This window comes from Colletes gigas, unplaced genomic scaffold (assembly GCF_013123115.1).
Source record: "Colletes gigas isolate AHSC1104 unplaced genomic scaffold, ASM1312311v1 Colletes_gigas_Sc00017, whole genome shotgun sequence".
In the NCBI taxonomy this organism is placed as follows: domain Eukaryota; kingdom Metazoa; phylum Arthropoda; class Insecta; order Hymenoptera; family Colletidae; genus Colletes; species Colletes gigas.
The window spans coordinates 2,184,389-2,203,485 of NW_025106646.1; the positions used below are offsets into that span (position 1 = coordinate 2,184,389).

The following is a 19,097-nucleotide window of genomic DNA, read 5'->3' on the forward strand; positions in this document are numbered from 1 at the left end:
TTCAGGAGTTAAACATTCATTTTCGAAGGCAATTTTCTTAAAAATGGGTGAAAATTGTACACTTTGGGGGCTTGTACTTGTTGAAGAATTCCATGTGGGCATGCTTTGATGTCACTGAAATACCTGACCTGGAGGTACAATAGTAATTAAAGTGTCACGTGAGAATAGACGAAGAGTTCACGAAAGACAGTTTAGTACGTTTCCAAACTTGACAAGCCGAATATAATGCAAATCGGAGTGGAGGCATAACGTTTGCAAGGTAGAAAACTATTAAGATAAAGTAATTTACTACAGGTCCAAGAGGTCCAAAGGAGGGAGAACAGCACAGAGGGAAGAACAAACGGCACTAAATGAGGATTCTGAGAAAGAGGAAGGACCACTTTGCGGAGCTGGAATAGCAGATTAATTACGAACACTGTATCTTTTCTTTAATTACTACCTGAAACTTTACAGTAATTATTCTCGAAACCACGTTTATCACATTCGTTGGCAAAATGTCTCGTAACATACATATCTAAGTCTATGTTCCTTAATAGAATCCACCATTTTTAGGACGTAAAATACAAAGTTTTATTTTTGATAAAAAACGAAATATTTTGCACAAGACGTCGCCATTGTTCGAATTATATTTTTCAAGCATATTTCGAGCATAGAAATTTTCTTTTTCAGAGGGCTTGCCTTTGGAACAGTTCGAAGACCACTGTTCCAGAGAATAAATTTCTCGAAACAAACCACTTTAGCGAATGAGATCGCGCGTCGAAATTTTATTGAAACGCACGCAAAGCAATTCGGTAAGTGGTGGAATATACTACGCCGATATAAAACGTAGTGGCCGCCAAATATTTTCAGTGGTCAAGGCCATAACAGTTATCACGGATTACCTCCATTCTGACAGAATGTTTAAACTTGGAGAATCACTGTGAAATCTTTGTTTGCCTTTGAGTTGTCTATTTTCCTTCCTCTTTCATTTTTATCTTTATTTTCCCACTCTTCTCCCGCAGATGCTCGTTTCTATTTGTTTTCAATTCTTTTTAAAACAAACAGTACTGCGAAACAAACGCAAACAGTCGAAAAAAGCGACAATACACGTAAGTAAGATAAGTTAGAAAATCATTTATGGGAATATTTCCCGATGACCTTGAGCGGCCAAAGCATACGATAGCTACCTTAACAAATGGTCGATGTAGCTGAACTAGGAAAGTTTCCGTGATAAGAAATTATTTCTTGAATATTTATATATTCAAGAATTAATTAATATATTAATATTAATCCTTTATTATTTTCGCCCTCAACTTTACAGGAATTGTTTGTTTCGAGTTCTCGATCGGATGCATTATGCAAGAGGGTTAAATGTCGATTTACAATAGGAATGAACGAAGATAAAATAGCTAATTTAATAATAATATAAAATTGGTAATAATTTCGAGTTTAAATTTCTGAAGGTAGTTTTTAATGAATGAAAGTTAAAACTAGAGAGCAAACTTTAGGAGATTGTGTTCCAGTCTCGAATTCAGATTCGACAACGCGGATGCCAGGATGACGCAAGATTTAGATGACGTAGGATTCGGATAACGCGGGGAAAGGTCGAGTTGAAATAGAACCACGTACCTACCTCGAAAGCTTGGTACATCACCTTAATATCTTTCGCTGGTTTGTTACAACATACGCTACTACAATACATGAAATACATCCATTTATTGTTTCGACTCGAAAACCATAACGACAAAAATTAGATGCCTCCAAGAGATCAGAATGATATTGCTAAAAGTTCACTCTGTTCTCCTTTTGGCAAAATTATTAAAAATCCTTTTCGTTCGTGTTTCCTCAAACAAACTTTCCTGCTAAAAATGTTTGACGTACACGAGTGTTTACCAAAAATAATATTCTTACGTATAATGTGAGATAAATTATTTTTAGCTAGGAAGTAAATTTTAACACTTAGATAAAATTGATATTTATCTCAATTCCTATGTTTCTACTGTTGTGCTCGAGATCATACAGGAAAATAATTTTACTACTTATTATTTTCAATTATATTACAAATGACCAAAGTTTCAGATAAATTCTCCATTGTTACAAACAAACTGGTATTCCCAATATGCTTCCTCTGATATTTCTATTCTTTTATTTCGAAAACCAATTGAAAGTACCATTTCAACCCATAACCTTCCAGGATAATCGAATGTTGCAATTTCATAGTATTTTCTCGTTTAAAGCATTGTCCGCTCGAGGTTTATCGTACCGGTCCAACAAAAGACATTAAGTCGTTCCAGCTGCGCAAAGCAAAAACAATTAACGCGAACGTTCGAAAACTTTCCTTCCACCGGATAAGCATGCGCTTCCGGAACTACCCAACATTGTTCCTCAACAAGTTGCGAGGACCCGGCAACCATTACCGCGTATAAACTCATCAACGCGTTCCAAACGTGAAGGGGCCATAAAATGGCGCCCGTTTGCGCACAGAGTACCGCCGGCAAGTGGAGACCAGAGAGCGTGTCGGTGGATTTAATGTGGGTAGATCTGCAGCGCGTGTGGAAAGGTCTATCCTAAATCCGGATTTCAAACTCATCCGACCTAATCCCCGGGCTTGAGTGCTTGATGCAAAAGCGCTTAGACGATTCTGCGACAAATATCGATTGTCGACGGCCTGCTATCCCGACGACATTGTTCGATATCTTCCCGTGGTTATTCCGCCACCAATGGAAATCCGTTTGCACGGAAAATTGATCGTTACACGCGCGCAAAGAACGCGCCGCCACCCGGAGTCGGGGCAAATTTTATTCATGTTCACGAACACAAACTTTAGATCGAACAGATGCGTGTACCGGAAGGGGGGGTTAATTTCATTTAAAATGAAAATATTTTACTTTTTTGAACGAGCCATCAAGGTTAGAGATACATAGTGAGTAGTAAAATTATTAGTCTCATATATTAGGTTGTTTATTACCCGTGCATTCTGACCAATTTCAAGCTTTCTTACGTATCAAAATAAAAATAAAATATTTTAAAAGGTACTTTAAAAATATTTTGTTTTTATTTTTAGTCAGATTATTAGTTCGGCATATTGGATTGTGTATAACACAAACATACGTTCTGACCAATTTTAAGCTTACTTACGTACTAGAATGAAAATAAAATATGTAGCATGTAAAGATACTTTAAAAACATTTTTAAAATTGGTCGGAACATGTATAATACACAATCCACTGCATGGAATTAATAATTTGACTACTCACTATGTATCTGTAACTTTGATGACTCGTCGATATATTGAGTACCATTTTTAAATAATTTTGTTTTCGAAAAATTTGAAAAAGAAATTTCTAATTTTTGCTACGAAATTGGTCGTCTTTACATAGGAAACATATTCTTTTGAATGGAAAAGAAAGATAGAAAATATATGTGAGTTTGCAATTTATCTCTAGTCAACTATTCCTGCAACACACGCACAAATGTCTGTGCAGAGACGTGAGAATATTTGTGTATTTTGTCTATTGATTTTTCATGCTCGTGTAAGCGAGGAGCCTCTTTGACGTGCACACGGTGGACATCTTGGTTCTCGTATATCCACAGGCCTCTACATCAATATTAATACATATGGCCGTGAAAATGCCTAGTAATGAGGTACTTCTATCATTAACAGTACACGTGGCAATGTTTGCATCGATTTCGACGATTCTTACGCCGCATTGAACGCAAAAGAAAGCAACGAGATCCGTCATAAAGCGACATACTTTATGTGCAGTCAATTTGTCAGAATTCTATTTATAATATAAATTAGTATATTTGTAGAAATTCATAAACGATCGAGGGATTTATTATCTTGAATTTTTGTTTGCATTTTGTTCACAATTAAAACAAGAAAACAACAACGAATGGGTCGATGAGACTATTTAATTTTTAATACCGTGTTTTAAAAGTAACAACATTCTAATAGTAATTATTTAAAACACATGTAGCTTGATACCGTGTCGTTTGTGAAAGTAAAATATACTAAAAGGCAGGTACGTACACCTAAAAAAGTTGCATGTTCTTTATCTAGCCTGAACATGTTAAACGGAAGAAATAAAGAAAGAAATAACCCGTAACATAAGCGATACGAACTTGTAATTCAAACATTAACATAGTTGGCCACGAACGTATGTTCTAACCTGATAATAGAAGAATTAGTAGGAACATAGATTTTAGAAAAAAATTAATAAGATTCATTAAATAATACAATACTTTTTTCGTTAACTTTCTATAACCCAGTGTAACTTTAAAACAATAGTATGGCTTACAAAGAATCAATAAAACAGTAACTACTTTACAATACCCCATACTAAGGTACAATTAGAAATTCGTGTTTATAGGAATTTACTTCCCAATTTATATCTCACTATTTATCAATATCGTGTAATATTTTTCAGAAACCAAAATTTGGGTTATAAAGGGTTAACGATCACTAACTGTAAGAAATACCTGAGATTAGAAATTTCTTTGGAAATAAGCTGTGCATTCGTCTATGTTAAGTTGTCGTGACTTACCTGAAACAAGAAAAAATAAATAAAATTAGCGAGAAAGGACAATTTTGATATTAGTTAGGTCATTAAATATAGATCAATGTACTATTTAGATACAAATTTCGACTAACGAGTAGAAGGCAAATGACTAACAAAAATCCATATCTGCGTTATTTTCTCGACTATCCGCGCGGAATTAGGTTGAGAAATACTCTTGAAAGCTTCCATCGAAGAACAAAAAAAAAAAAAGAGAAAAGGAATATTGAAAAACGTATCTTTTCAACCTCTTACACGTGCTGGTATCGCACCTTAAAGCTCCCCATTAATATTGGCTGATATCGCAGCGCTACGAGCCGCTATCTTCCGTTCCGATGGATGGTGTAGCGAACAATCTTCGCCGAGATTGAAGTTCAACCTAAACGGCGAATACTACGGACGCATTTTCATGGAAATTCCCCATTGAAAACTTCACGGATAATTGCCGAGAGCGAGCATCGATAACAAGCGACTGCGTCGTTGTAGGAAAATTCACGGTAGAACGAAACTAGGGACAAGAAATACAGTTACTTCCCTTCGTATTCGTACACTATAATGGTAATTCGCTATAAATGAGAAGAAACTTTCTTTCTTATGAATTTTTTCCATTCATTTTTACTAAATGTTGTTTGTCACAGTGTATTACTTCTATTTACGAAGTAGTATTTTTTAATATTATTTCTTATGAATTTTTTCCGTTTATTCTTACCAAATATTTGCTTATTACAACTGTGTTACTATTATTTACAAAGTAGTATTTTTTTAATATTGGTCTTTCTTATGAATTCTTCCCATTTATTTCTACTAAATGTTGTAGCTTATTACAACTGTGTTACTTCTATTTACAAAGTAGTTTTTTTTTTAATATTAACGGACAAGTTTAATGCCCAATCACAAAACCGATGGTGTGGTATAATATAAACAATGTACAATACTGTCAATAATAAACAAATCAACAATACGTGGTGTTTTCCCCAAACGGTCACCCATCCTAGTTTGGTCGCAGCCAATGCAGCTTCATTTCTATGATTTCACGAGACCCGGTATTTTCAACATGCCATGATCGTTGACAAATTTTTTGTATGATTTATTCAAACTCATCTTAATCTCGATGCATGGAAAAATGGACTTGTAGCAGTTTCAAAAACTCAAATCACAGGAAATAAGCTTTTTCCATTTACATCGAATTACCATTATAATGTACGAATACGTGTGGGGGTAACTGTATATAAATTATTCAATGAATAATTAAAAAGGTATTTATTCGATCGAATTAACATGTATGAATTGTTGCATGTTGATTCATTATCTATTTGGTCGTGCCATAAGTTCGTGCTTAATTTTCCACCAGAACTTGAAGCAATATTTCCAACATGCGGAATTTTACGAAAATCAGTAACCCATGAAAAAAAAATAATTCAAACTATTTAGCTACTAAAAAGCCCTGGAGATCGTTGTATAAAATTCACTTTTCATCCAATGGAAGACAATAAAACAAACTTGTTTTTCTTCTAGTTATTTGCAAACTTAATCCTAATATTATTGCAATGAAATTTAACCCAATTTTGATCGAAATGCGATACTTTAGGGTACTCCTGTTATCGAAGAACCTTGAATATTTCAGGTTGCAAACACAACGGTTGAGCTTTTACGGGTAGAAACTTATTCGTCGATGGTCCCATGGTGCTGGTAATAGTACTTAACGTCGCTGAAAGAAAAATCTGCGTCCTTGCAGCGGGGAATTCCGGAGCAACGGCTCCTGAATTAATTTGACACGGGTTTCGTCGTCGTCGTCGTTGTCGTCGAAAGTTTGGTGGCGAATTAAAATTGCGCAATGTGTTATCGCGTAAAACCGGAAGGCAAATACGCCCCCTCCTCCTCTCTCTCTCTCGAAAGCATCTTCGCCGCCAGGTCGGGGGGGGGGCACTTGTGTATGGAATTAATTACACGCTGTTCATAAATCCAAGAGGAGGGCGCGTAATGTATTCATGCTTTCGTCAACACGGGCCAGAGCTACGAGACAAAAAGTGACTGGAAAGACAAAGAACCGCTCTCCTCTTGAATTACTCGCAAGACGCGAAACTCGTGGAACTTGTCAGAACTTTTACATCCCCCGCGCGAGGGAGACGCCGTTCGAATGGGAGCTCGTGTCGGATGGTTCGAGGGAAAAAGTACTGTTGGATCATTTGAAAGACAAGCAGACACCTCCGTGTCGCGTGCAGCTTTAAAACAAGACGCCCTATCCCTCCAACTTACCACGACATTGCATACTTGTTAGGGAAACGATTTTCGAATTGTATCTCAATAAAATCGTTTACGTAAATCGTGCATCCGTTCGAGTAATTTATTATTATATTAGTTACCGATCTGATGACAGCTTCTTTTTATACAGGGTGTTCGGTCACACTGGGGAAAAATTTTAATTCTAGAGGCCAAAATAAGACGAAAATCGAGAATACCTACTTGTTGGTGGAGGCTTTGTTACAAAGTTATTAACGTTTAAAGTTCCGCCAGAACTGAATTTTTTTCTCGAAAATGCACAGGATTTCGGGGGTATGTCTATGCACCAAAAATGATTGTAATTGACCCCTTTAACCGAAAATAATTTTTTCAGAACGATTTGAAACACGTGAAATATCAGGGGAATCATTCATTCATGATCAGACATTATATTTTCGGTAACGAATTTTTTTCTCGAAACTGGGTAGGATTTCGGGGGTATGTCTATGCACCAAAAATGATTGTAATTGACCCCCGCAACCGAAAATAATTTTTCCAAAACGATTTGAAATTTTTGTTTTCCGTCGAAAAATTTCACACCTCGAATTTTTTTCTAGAAAGTGGATAGGATTTCGGTGGTATGTCTATTCACCAAAAATGATTGTAATTGACCCCCGTAACCGAAAATAATTTTTCCAAAACGATTCGAAATTTTTGAATTTAATTGTTAATAACTTTTTAACGAAGCCTCCATCAACAAATTGGTATTCTTGATTTTCGTCACATTTTGGCCTCTAGAATCCCCCATTAAAATTTCCCCCCAGTGTGGCCGAACACCCTGTATATGCAAGGTGAAAAAACAAACAAATCATTCCAATGATTTTTGACCAAAATTTATGTGACATTTATGATACAATAAAAAAGAAAGTCTTCATAGAAATATTATCGTTGTTTTTCTTTTCGAGTTTGAGAACATAGCTTATTCGATCAAACTTTGTATAGCTAGTGGATAGCGATGAGTATAGAAATCGTTTGGTAAATTAACCAGAAAAAGAAATTAACCAAAAGTTGAAGAGTTCAGTAACACTGATGATCCAATTGTTTTTCTTTTCGAATTTAAGAACGTGGCTTATTAAATCGGACTTCGTGAAGCTAGAATATACAAATCGTGTCTAGTATCTAACGAAGTTGAAGCGTACGACGCCACAATCATACTGTTTGTCGTCCTTCGAATTTCCTGGAGTAGCATCCTCAGTCACCTACTTGCATCGAAATATTCAAATTGCCACCCGGTACTGCATATTCAAAGCATACTTCAAATGAATTTATAGTGTCTTGCGTCGAAAGATTAAGCCTTTAACCGGGTTGGCACAATAATTAAGCAGCGAGCGATGAAGTTTAACAGTGACCTAACCCAGGACCTCGTTACTAACTTCATGTTCCTAATACTCTACGTTTTAATATAGGAAGTAATTTGTGGGAAGTCCCATCAACTGGTAGACGAATAACATCATTTTTAACTGCACGAATATGTTTATTTAGCAATTTGAAGACAACAGAGACTATCATATAAATATAATTCGAAATCGCTGGTAGAGAATTTGATGTTAAGAATTACTGGCATTCGAAAAGATTGATGTTAAAAACTATTACTTGGACAGTTGATCGATTTTACACCGTTTTACGAAATAATTGCAGGATTTTGTATCCTGACAGTTCAAGACAAAGGACAAAATCAAAGGATTACCGTATCGACCAGGGAATTTATCGACGATAGAAAGTTGCTTATAGAAAATAGTAGGAAAACAAAGGACAAATTTCCGATAAACAAATTTTTGTATAATCGACTAATAGTGTTTTATTTAATTTGCTACAAATAAAACTATACTTTGCTTCAGAAAAGAATTATATAATATAGAAATAAGTAAAACTGTTTAACTGTACACTGGTGAGAAAAATGGTAACTAATATTGCTTCAAATCTACAAATACATATTGATTAAATAATTAAATGAAATTTAAAAAACGTAAATAATAGGTTTTATATGTACATAAAAACTATAACGATTTAACGAGTTATCATAAATACTCTAGCATAAATATTACGACATGACTAAAGAAATCGTTAGATAAATAAATAAAGAAGCAAAAAAAAATGTGGAAACGACAATGTACAAATGACGAGTTAACTTGTCTTTCCCGGTTAACGTTTTAGGAAATAGTTCCACCTAAAACCAAGCTAGAGCTTTTAAATTATTCCAGTAGGTGATCCTCTAATACAGACCTTCTCAAAGTGCAGTCTGTAAACCGCGTGGATTTCTTCGTGGCGCCGTACCCATGTAACTCGAGGGTTTTATTTGACCCTTAAACAACCACGCGGTTTTTTCTACGTCGAGTAAAACCACAGTTACGCATTAGACTCTGGAAAAATCGCTATAATTGTTTCAGGTTTTTATTTTCACGAACATGAATATGCCTGGGTGTTTAAGAAGTAATTTTACGTTGTCTTTGAGGGTCAACATGGCCGCTATAATGGCTGCTAATCTACATAATAACTTCAAGAGATACATTATACATGTTTATGCGAACTTTTTTTATTTGTTTTCACGTACCCGAGCTTTTGAAAAAGGAGCAACTCTCCAAAGGTTAAAGTAATGCTTCGTGAAACTCGAGCTCGCATCCATTCAGAATTCAGAAATGTAATGAACTTTCGAAAACGTTTCAACGCGCCATTGTGGGTCGGCATACATCGTCCTGGGAAATTCCTTTCCGTCAGGAACGAAGCTTTACAGTACTCGAACGTTACAACATCGCGGATATTGCAGGGAGAAACGAAGAACAGTCCCCGATTAACACTCGAAACAGTTACAAGCCGTACAATATGGAAGGTTTTTCAGATTTATAGTTGAAAAATAATACTTAACTAATGTATAATACAAACAATAGAAAAGCACAGAAATTTTTCAAAATAAATTTTGCTTCATTATAAAGCTCGTTATAGTAGATCGTCGATGTAACCTTTCTAATTTAAAAATCATCGAAAATTTTGAATAAAATATTTTCATAAAATGTTTTCGAAATAATTGATTTAGAAAATCCATCGAGTTTGTATGCAGTAAAGCATGGTTCTGACAAGTAGAAACGCTGAGTAATGAACAGACGCGAGGCTCGAATAACGGCGCAAGTAGAATTGGCGAGTAATATACAGACGCGTCAATTAACTGTTATTAAATAAATAGAATCGACAGGAGGCGGATTTTACGTGAAAAAATAAATCGAAAATGTGAAATAAAACTCTTTCGTAGAATGTTTTGTATTCGAATATTTGTGGTATCTGTCTGACACGTTGTGTTACATTTTCCACTTAAACTCAGTCTTAATACTCGATCTTTTTGAAAACAGAGCCTTGTAAAATTTCATACACACGTGTGGAATATGTCAATTAAAGCAGGTCTTTATTACAATGACGATAAATTTAAATTTCAAATAACATCAAATTAGTATTCGCCATCCGTCGTATCAATAAAGTTCTAAATACATTCACTCTGTTCGAACATAATAAAATGTTTTGTATACGTACCGAACAGAAGTAACAGAGTAGCGGTTATTAACAAACGTAAAGTTGGTGAACAGATTATTAATTGTTTTACAGGCTTTCGAATATACTCGACCTACGATGCATATGTTATCCGATTTTTTAAAAGATGATTTTCCTAACGAAGAAGTCAGGAACGAAATTAAAATTTTGAATAAAATTGTATTAATCAGGTAAATTTCCTCTTAATAATTCTAAATATTTAATTAATTCATTCTTAATAAATCCTCGTAATTTTTTTTTTTTTTTTTTTTTGTAGAGACGAGTCACACGAAGAGCTTTCGTTGCCAGACAAATTAAAAATCGATGAACTTCGTTGTCTTTAGTTACGCGAAGGCCGGCCATAAATCTTTTCCATTGCTTGGAAAAAAAGAATCGAAGTCGCAAGACCGGTATAGGCGTGCGCTGAATTTATCGCGGGTCTATTTAAGAAACCGCGGAGCGTAATCTCGCAAGAGGAACGCAGAGAAGCAAGAGGATGACGCACGGAGTGGCTGGGGTCGATGCCATCCGAGCGAATCGTATCGTTCAGTGAATGATTCAGCGTTGATGGTCAGAAATGAAGTCTCCGTCGGAGGTAATAATCTCTCGTGACGCGAGCATACTGCTCGTACGAATAACGGATAGCGAATAAATCGGCGGGAAAAACATTCCACGCGACGCTGTTAATAATGCCACGCGCGATAAACGCGAATCGTTTATCATTTCCAAGGAAAATTAATTGATGACGCCGTTGAGTTCGTTCTGAAGGAAACTGGACGCGTACATAATATTTACATTTCATCGACGATTTATCATGAACGTTTTACTGGCCGCGGGAAGCTTTGGAAAGATCGTTATGATGCTATCGAGTCGTAAAAATGGTAAACACTGCAAATATGGAATATGGAGGAAATAGAGAAATATAAAATATTTAAAGAAACCACGAGCAGAAAATCTAAATTTTGTTAAAAATGTTTCGATAAAGTCCATTAAAAAAATGTGGATAAAGTGTGTCTCACGAACTCTGTCCATTCTGTTTTTAAAAATGTTGAAAAAATTAAATTGTTTTAAGGGGTGTATAATCTACTGTAATTTTTTCTTTCGTGTGTAAACACGTGGAGAACAGTTATTAATACTTTTTTAAAATAAAATCATATATTTTGTAATACATCATTCGATATAACTAGTCATTTCCTGTAAAAAACTATTAAGCCATTTATGGTGAAAAACAAATAGTTAAGATGTTTCGACACAAACATTGAGGCTTGCAACTTATTCAATATTTTTTAACCTAATAGCTTTTTATCATAAATAAATGTTATATGGAGGATAATAATATTTTAATGATACAAATATTTACATATAAATAGCTTTTAAACTAATGATTTGACATCATAAGTGACTAAATAGTTTTTTATTCGAAATGACGAGCTACATCGAATAGTGGATTGAAAAATCTACGATTCTATTAAACCAAATATTACTGACATGTGTCTATAAACAAACTAATTGCATCAAATTACAATTCCCTCGAAGTCATTTAATTGTTGTGTGAAACATTTTTCAGTACCGCCAACAGTTTTGAAGATAGGGAGTTCGCGAGACACTGTATTATATGAATTGTAAAGTATTATTTTTTAAATAATAAATAATAAATAAAAAAACTACCACGAATATTGAACATGTCGGATCTAATACAGGCTAGCAAAACACATTTTATCACCTACCATAAATAGACCACTCAGCTCGAAATGATTGAGGATCAAGCTGAAGACTCTCGCAATTACCGCGAGATAAAGTGTGATAATTACTTGAGTTAGTTTATAGTGCGTACGACATTAAGTGGTTGCTGAATAATTTTCTCCCCTTAATAAACTCTGGTTCTCTAACAAACCCTTGGGGTATCGCATACTTGTTCGTGCTGTATAGTCTGCATTTCCAAAGTTTTCTCGCCCCTTTGCCAAAATAGATAGGCAAAGGAAGTTTTCAAACAACCAATTAGATAAAAGTTAACGAACACACGCTCCACTTATCCTCTGAAGAACGTCGTTGTCGATACTATTATCTATATAAATCTGTACATACTACGTTTATCATTAGAAACACTCACTCTTCAAACGCGTACTTGTAAGTACTTCGGTAAATACGATTATCTTTTTGCAAATAAACCCATAATCGATCGTTACGACGTGATTCTAAATCCGTGGATTTCAAGATCCATATAGATCCCGAGTTCATAAAAGTCCTGCGAGTTCGATCGAATCTTGATGATCACGAGATTTCAGAGGACGTCAGATATCCAAAGTTGCTTGAATACCTGAGATTTCCGGAACACCATCAACGACATTTGTAGAGCTCCCACGAACACTTTCCCGACCTCTGGGACCCGAAACCATCTGGACATACCCTCTAGATCGCACTGAATCCTTGTCATAAATCTCTGTCATCGGTATCAGCTTCCACGTGACTCTACTCGTTTATTCCAGATCCTATAAACCCGAGTTTGTCGATTCGAATGAAGTTAGACTCTCTGATATTAAGGTACAATAATCTTCAGTCGCTGCATCGACGAAGAACTATTTTTACGAAACTTTCTAGGTTTCTGGAACGTACGAAAATGAGAAACGCGAATTTTTTTAACTGAGAACATTCAAGCTCGGTTTCATCCTCTGGGCTATCATAAAAATTATTGGAGATGTTTGTCAAATAGTTTTTGAAGGAAAATAATATGTATTGGATATTGACAATTAAGCATACAAAATAAGAGATCAGAGAAAAGAGAATTTAAACTTTTCTTTATGATATAAAAAAATTATACAGAGTTTAGGTAAGTTTTAGTTAACTTTCTTGTATATCTAACAGTTTCCAAGAGACTATCAAAATAATGATGACTAATTCTTTTGACTCTGAATACCAATAGTCAGTGTAGAAATTTATTAAACGTAGAATTTGATAAATTTTGTAAATTAATAAATTCATATATGAACGATGAAATCTAACTACTTTTCGCAGCAAACAAGTGACCATAAATTTCGTTCACACATAATTATAAATTATTATTTACCGTGTAAAATTAAAATAATTATCGAGTGCAAATGATTAAATATACTATGAAATTGGACAAAACGATAAAAACGAGGGGTCGGTCGAGCGCTTGTGAGAGCGCGACCCCTCCGGTGGCGAGCATGGGAGGCGACGCCACATCGGTATGAAATTGCTGCTCTCGGTCAAACAAAGTTACGAATCTCAGTGGAATATTACTCTATCTCGTGTAACATCGATTACGAAGTTGTCTTATCGCGTTCTGCGCGGTTCGCTCGTTTTCTTCGGCAAACACGAACGTTGGATAATAGAGAAGGCAATGTTCGCGAAGAATATAAGAAAATGACCAAATGCAATTATCTGTACAAGAAAAAACGTACGAAATGAGTAGAAATCGATATCCATGTTATAAAATGAATCGTTATCGAGACGTTGGCTATCGGGTAATTGCACAAAGGCTGCAGTTGTATTATACAATATAAAGTATTTTATGACTTCTTTTGTAAAAATGAGGCGTTATTCCTCGTTCAGCGAATTTTATTTATTACTAAAGAATTTTTTGAACCGACAACCAAGCGAACGAATCTACAATTTTCGTTGGTAATTCGGGAATAAAATTTGCCCAACTTTGTACAGAAGGAAATAATTCGTTTGGAGTTGATGGAGCCGGACGATCGATACGAAAGTTCATTATCAGCAACTGAAACGATTACAGTCAGCAATGGGAAACCCCTGACTCGATTTGCATATTGAAAAACGCGCTTTTTCATTGAAATAACGCCGAGGCACGCATGGCAAATCAGTTAAAATTGATTAGAGCAGAACAACGATTCTACGAACGATCGATTATCCAAACACAAACCGAGACATATGGCAATAGACTCCCAAGCCCTACACTGACGCTGTTTACGTTCTGAAATCTGTACCCGCGATACGTAATCAATTTCATTAACCTCCACGATACGTTATGCCCCGCGATTCAAGTGTCCCAGTTTGGTGTCTTGGAAGTAGAAGATATGCACACGTAGTTATATGCCCATTTTGACTCGAACTTTGGTCTCAGATACTAATTCTTAACTAATAATACTTGCAACATATAGAAGGAAGTGTGCTGGAAAAATGGAAATACTTTTTAAATATATGTATATTTGTTCAGGTTGTGTGCACTGAAAGGCAATGAATTATTTGCAAAATTTCCAACAAAACATATTTTTTTTAAAGAAATCAACATGAAAAATTGTTACAAAATTATAAGGCATCCTTAAAACGAGCTCAATATTAATAAATTTGATAAAAATAAATGGAAAGAATTGATAAGTTTCTTTTCATTTGTAGTGAATCACCATTATAGTGTACATATAGGCAGTGAAAGGCAGTGAATCATTTAAAAATTTCCAGCAAAATATTTTTTTTTTTTTTTTTTTTTTTTAAGAAATTAACTTGACTCGAAAAATTATTACTAAATTATAAGGTATCCTTAAAACGAGCTCAATATTGATAAACAAAATTTGGGAAAATAAATGGAAAGAAGTGATGAATTTCTTTTCATTTGTAGTGAATCACGATTATAGTGTACGAAGGGGAGTGGGAGTAACTGTATTTAGACTCTGTACACGGCTAGCCAGCGGACGTTGGTTTGCTTATTTGAACGCCATGTGAAAACATCTGGTCTATGAATGGCGAATAGACTTTTTCCACGGCGAAGCATGAGCATAGATAACTCGAGAGTGATGGCGCGCTATTCGCAGATACGATCACTCACCATAAGTACCAACACCCGGTTATCATTACGCACCGAGCAGAAATCCGTTTTTTACTGGCAACTGTCAATTAACACTTTACGGTCTGCCGACAGCATCGAGCCGCCACAGCATTCTTAAGCTCAGATTGGCCGACAGCAATAACCGCACGCTGTTGCGAATAATTACAGACTCAATCATATTTCCACGTTTTTCATAACATCAACTTTCTAACTGGGTGGCTAATTCATCGAAAGCAAAATATCACAATCTGTATTTTACGCTGTTTTTAAACAGTAAAGGTCTCAAATTATACGTCATTCGATAAATAAAAAAATACAAAAGGAATACAAAGCTAATATGCAAAACTTCTTATTATACAATTATTTGTTTTTTGAAAATATTGAAGAAAAAAAGGGGAGAAAAATGAGCTTATAATTATTCACAGCACTGTAATCTATATATAAAATATCGTAAATTTATTATAAAAGAGAATGTGTCTGTTTCGGGACAAAAAGATTTACTTTCAAGAATTTACTATTTACTACGTGCGGTCAATGACCTCACGACGTCAACAATGAAAAGTAAACAAACGCTTCGAACCCTATATCTCCGGAACTAGCCACGCGATCGACTTGAAACAAAAATCGTTATATCTCTAGAACCAATTACGCTATCGACTTAAATGAACACTCATTTTAAAAGACGTTTTATCCTCTACCCGATGAATATATGAACTATTATTATATATACTGTTTTCTATGTTTATTTTAAAATCTACTTCGACTGTATGCACCTAAAGAAATTTCAGCAATTCTTATTGATTATACAACTGGTGTGCGATAAGACTATATTATAAATCGTTTATTTAATTGAAAATACATTAAAATTTGTATACAGGATGTTTGCTAGCCAGCATTTTTTTGTAAACAATTGTTTTCTTTGGAAGCAACTACGATATCGACTTGAAACAAAATTTGTTTTTAAGGGCATTTTAAAAAATTCAAGTATGCACATTTAGACTACAATTATTGAATATATTTGTACAGATTTTTAAAATGCACGCTTTAAGAAAAAATATACGGCATAAAAGAGAAAGATATCTTACGAATAAACTTCAAAATACAATCTTCTATACATATAATGCAAAAATTAGAACTACATCGTAAAAGGGAAAAAGAAAGACTAGTCATTTGACTGATCTTGGTAGGAATGATACACATAAAGTGTCGGTAGATTTAGTACTAAATAATTCGAAAACAAAAAAAAGTACAGAATTATAATTCTCTTCCATTTTCCAAACAAGAAAGCGTTTTGAAATTCAACATTCCAGAGACGTTCGTTACTGTAGAATACAACATATAATAACTAATCAATACAACCAATAAAATACTGACTGGTTTCGAGGTACGTCTAGCTAATAGTGGCGATAAAATCTTCGCATTTATTGTGGTCGTCGGTTTCGCGTTTATCCAGGGAACGTTGAAACTAATCACCCACTATAGCAAATTTAGTCGGATCCTGATAGGTCAGAGGTCGGACACTTTGCGTGTGATGGTTCAATCTGTCCGTGGGTGAATTGATCAACGTTAAACGCGACGGTGATTCGGTTGATAAAGATTTATCGCGACAGAAAATGCGCATTTCGCGTTCGCGGATTCAAACATCGCGTATGCAACGACCAGCGAGCATCCCCGTGCGTGCAATCATGCTTCTCTTACGTGCGAACGTAATCCAGACGCGAGACAGACACTCGAGCATTCTCGACGATAAAATTAGAAACGAAAGGTGTGGTGTCTGCTAAATGCGTCGTTACTCTTTTCTTTTTTTTTTACTTTTCACGGCTATTATAACGGACGGCCAGCATCGTTGTCCGTCAAAGTTTCACTCCAAGATGTCTCGAGCGCAACGATGCAAACCGATTACGGAATTCTGTACGCATGGGTGTGCATATGTTGGCCTGTTTTGCTTTGTGTCTCAAGAAAATTAGGAAATACTAATAAACGACTTCTAGAGGATGTAACTATAGAGAAAAGCGAAGCAAAACGATTTTTAAATGGGATATTAGTCCAATTAATAAATGTGCATCCACTTAAATAAATAAATTAAGACTTGTATAAAGTATGTAGACCTCGTCAGAATTTTTTAATCGATGGAAAATGAATTTACACCATTTTTAAGTATTTTCTAAATTTGTGACGTAATATTATAATTAATATAAAAACACTACTTGAAGAGAGTATAAAAAGCTGTAAGTAATTTAAAAACGTCGCGAGGTCAACCGATTAAAGAAGAATGGAGAATGTATAGCCTCTGTTGGCAGAAAAATCTAGATAGTGTGCGTTGGAGAAATATGTAAATGGCGGGGACCGTGTGTTAGGGCTTATGGAAAAGTTTAGGGGAGGGTGATGGGAGGAAAGTGTTTGATAAAGAACTGAGAAGAAGGAAATAAGCAGCAAGTGGGAAAGGGGGAGAAGAGAAGTGAGAAAATAAAGGGCGAGCAGAGGAGTATGCGGAAGAATATTAAATAAAAGGGGGGTTGAAGGAGATAGGAGAGTATGCAGTAGATAGGGGAAAGACTCCTGGCAGCATCTGTTAAGGAAACAAGCGCGAGAAAATAGGGCGTGATCTAACTAAGGACAAAGAAAACTTTATAAAGTAAAAGATAACGTGCAATAGTGATCCTTTTTCGTGATTCTGTTAACCTTTACACATACTATACGTCATTCTGCAAGTCTTTGAATATTTAACTATGCGAACTTTTGGTTTAAATATACATAAACGGGGACAGAGAGTTCTTATTTATGTAACTTTAAGCAGAATGGAAGAATTTATAAATTGTGGAATTTTTCTTACTGAATACAAATTTGAAAAACAGTAATATAACATGCAAGAGTAGATTCGTGAGGTTGCATCGTTCACTTTAGAAATTTATGACTATGCCTCGAAGCAAGATCCTTTTTACCAGGCACCTGACTGCAGGTTCATCAGCCACGTTCTCGAAGACCCTCGTGGGGCTGGAGGGTTAGATTTACGATCTCATTGTACCTAATTTCGCAAAAGAATTACAAAAAGACGTTCTAATCATCGAGTGACCGAGAAGAAGCAACAAAGAGCAAGTCTGAATTTTCAAGTGAGCGACGAATATAAATAATGTATGTATTGTCTGATAACAAAAACAGAATACGGATCTGTTAAACAAAGTTATGAAACAACCAAACTGCCAACCTATGTATGATTTTTTACTCGTAAACATGCGTTATTCATTCTACGAACCCTGAGATATTCTATTCTCCGTTTTCTGTGTAAATCTTCCTAACCCTCTATTTTTTAAACCAACTTCCATTTGTAAATTAGAAAGAAAAAATTTAATGGATTTTTTAAACCGACATTTAGGTAAGGTTTCGGTTGCTCTTTTTGCCAAGACAAGTATACAAAAAGAAAAAATCAGAAGTTTAAAGTTCGTCGATGATTGGAAGAACATCTATCACTTGCTGTAGCCTTCTAATCAATTGTGGAATATGGATTGAAAAATCTATGTGTAAACTTTTTCAGGCGACTGTATATCGGTGAACATGTTAATTGCTTCGCCATGATTAACACACGCCTTTTAAAGGCCGCGGGAGTCTATGGGGTGAAAATTCTGTAAACGCAATCGACCGTTCGCTATTAGGAAAGGATGACATCCGGGAATGCGTCTGCCATTAGAGTACAACGACTTCAACAGGAAGTTCCTAACGAAGACCAATTTCGTTAGACTACTGAGAATAGAAACGCGGTCTTAACTGCGTGTACAAACACTCTAGTCTAGTTCGCCTCTTTTACAGACGTTTAACTGGTTGCTGACGCGTTTCGAATGCTCGCGTTCCCTTAACCGTACAAGGATCAGGAAAAGAGATCGGTGACGTTTCAACGTACGCTATATACAGGTCGAGAAAGTGACGTTCCCCAGAGATAAACGCAATAAATAGACTTCTCGAGG

The 19,097-nt window shown here is 35.3% G+C and overlaps 1 protein-coding gene across 3 annotated transcripts in view; it reads right to left on the minus strand.

The window, feature by feature from the left end:
• Positions 1-19,097, minus strand: part of LOC122400402 (heterogeneous nuclear ribonucleoprotein L) — a 327,347-nt gene that overhangs the window by 230,788 nt on the left and 77,462 nt on the right. The window contains exon 1 of one of the 3 annotated variants that reach the window (XM_043401855.1): positions 4,462-4,478. The exons of the other annotated variants lie outside the window; for them this stretch is intronic. The gene's annotated coding sequence lies outside the window, so the exon portion shown is untranslated. Of the gene's footprint in view, positions 1-4,461; positions 4,479-19,097 lie in introns of those variants that run through there. 3 annotated transcript variants of the gene reach the window in all.